The sequence below is a fragment of the Silurus meridionalis genome, chromosome 15 (genome assembly GCF_014805685.1).
Source record: "Silurus meridionalis isolate SWU-2019-XX chromosome 15, ASM1480568v1, whole genome shotgun sequence".
Lineage (NCBI taxonomy): Eukaryota > Metazoa > Chordata > Actinopteri > Siluriformes > Siluridae > Silurus > Silurus meridionalis.
This window is the reverse complement of record NC_060898.1, coordinates 17,783,202-17,785,979: the sequence shown is the minus strand read 5'-3', so window position 1 is coordinate 17,785,979 and position 2,778 is coordinate 17,783,202.

Here is a 2,778-nt window from a genome sequence, read left to right as displayed (position 1 = left end):
CATTTATAGTTACTTATTATGGTGGAATGTCACTTACAGTATATCATTTACTGTATAAACAGATGGTTTCTCACATAATCTCAGTAAAGGTAATAAAATGCAAAAGAAAGGCCAATTTGTCAAGTTACCAAGACACAGCAATGCCCTTTTGTCTCTTATTATTTATTGACTTACAGAAAGTGCTGAAACTGAAACTCTTTCCACAAAAACATCTCGGAGGAAAGAGAAACTGTATTGTTTTCGAATGAACACAATTCATATCAGTTTGTGCCTACTGTCAGAGCTGCTGTAATAGAACATTAATCAACCACATTTGAGCAGTCAGGTTTAAGATTTCAGAAGTGCTGTGATTTTAATTACTACTTCAATCTATCTACATGAGATTTATAAAGTTTTTTTGTTTTGTTTTCATTTATAACCGCATTTTTGTTCACTGACATGAAAATCCACAGACTTTCCATTAAGCTGCTTTGTTTAAATGATAATTGTTTTGTGCATTTTGCTTAACATGATCTCTGAATCTACCTGATAACCTCTCAATCTACCTGGGAGATATCTCAATCTACCTGTTACCATAGCTGCCTTTTGACCATCATACAGTATTTAATTTTTATTTTAAGTTTTGGCCGTGCATGAGATTATTTGTAGTTCTTACATTATAGCATTAGAAGTAGTAAAATTTTGTTTGTGAAATTTTTCATGTTGGAATCAGCTATGTAAATGACACTCAAATGACTACTGAATATGATGAGGGTTTTTTTTCTTCAGTAGTCAGTATTGTTTTGCTTTTACCTATGAAATTGTCAGAGCTCTTAGTTTGTGAATGTATTATTGTGTTTGTGTTTTGCTTTCATCCAAATATGAGTAGAACTTGTACCACTATAATGTAATCCATCTCATCGTTATTATTGATTTATTTTATTTTCGATGATTTGTAATTTGTCTAGTTTAAATGTTCACTTCATTTGGCTTATTTTGTTTATTGCAACATTTATCTCGCAGTATTTTTTCCCTCTGCAATAAAACCGTAATCCAGTATGATGAAGAACATTATGTTCAACTCCATGATCTAGATCAGTGCTGTCGAACCCAATCAAAAAGGGGGCCTAAATGAAATACTGGGTTGAAGTCAATGGTCTAACACTGTCAACATTTAATGAACACCAAGACACATAGCATACAGAATAAAGTGTGAAATCAAACTGTAAGTAAAAGCAATAAACTGTGCAATTCTTGGCATTGCTTTTTGGCTGACATTTCATTAATGTTTGGGGTTAGCTCCTGTGCTGTGGCAACTCTCAGAATATATTGAAGGTGTGCATCAATGAGACGACTCCTGAGTGTGCTTCTGTTTATCTTCATAGCAAAGTTGCTCATATAGATATGTACTGCCAAACTTGCCGAGCGTTTAAGCAACTGGTAGGCAAAGTGCCCACAGAGTCAAACTTTGCCAGTTAAAATAGAAATATTTTGCCACATTGGCTGAACGTGGTCTGGGGTTTAAGTTTACCGTGTCTGTAGAGTGTCATATTAATAGCTGAACATTCTCTTGTAAAGCAGGGTTTTTTTGTGCATCATCTTATATGAACATGATTACTATAAAAATGTTTAAACTCTCATCCACTACATGCTTCCATCACTCAGGTCCATCTACTGTCCTGTTCATACAAACTATTCACAGTTTTTGACATTTAAAAAAAAAAAAGACACATTCGCCAGCATTGAATTGCGCCATTGTTTATTGATTTTGTAACAGTGAACGGTGAAGCAAGAGTATAACAACACATCGGGAGGTGAAACAATGCAGCCCATCTCTATCCTCTCTCTCTCTCTCTCTCTCTCTCTCTCTCTCTCTCTCTCTCTACTCACAATTCCTGCACAGACTCATCCAAATCACTGTTGTAGTACATCATTTATAACCTTAAATTTCACTCCCTACTATTGAATAGAATTCAGTTAGCAATGTGATTTAGTATTCGTATAGACATACAGAATTACCCATCCATGCAAGAACAATGCGCACTTCCAACCTACTCGGTTACCATAGCAACGACCCAAACAGCATCCAACCAACACCAAACACAAGCTTAACATCATCCACATCGAATTGAAATATCTCAACTCTTCTGTTTCAGATCATCTTTTAAAAAGTACGTGTTTGTTGTTTTGTTGTGACGGGACTGTGTTTAAGAAAATCGCGTCTCCGGGAATGCTTTGGGACCAAACATGCGCAGTATCACCACAACCTGTTTGTTATTTATATCCTTAAGACGGTCCATAGTTCCAATGAGTCTGAGAATTATTGGGTGAATTTGGAATAGATACCATTCACATAGTGATTATAGTACATAGATGTTCATTTGTATATTATGTTCATAGTACATACACATCTGTAAATTACTGTTTATAGTCCTATAATACCATTTTATTTAATTTATTTAACTCATGTAAACACTGTATATCCTGCACTTGCTGCTATTGCACTCTGGTTATACCCAAACTGCATTTCGTTGCCTTGTACTTCTACATGTGTAATGACAATAAAGTTTAATCTAATCTAATCTAATCTTACCTTATATTATATCTCTTAAATCAAGGCATTTTTACATATAAACACATCTTCGGCATATATTATAGTATAGTATATAAATCTTTATGTTAAAATTGGTGTGCGTTATAAAGTACATATTGTCCCACATGGAATGCTTGTTGACTTCCAAAGGTTTTTCCATCTCAAATTCTTCCAATATCTCGACTATGAACGTGATAGGCTTAAGT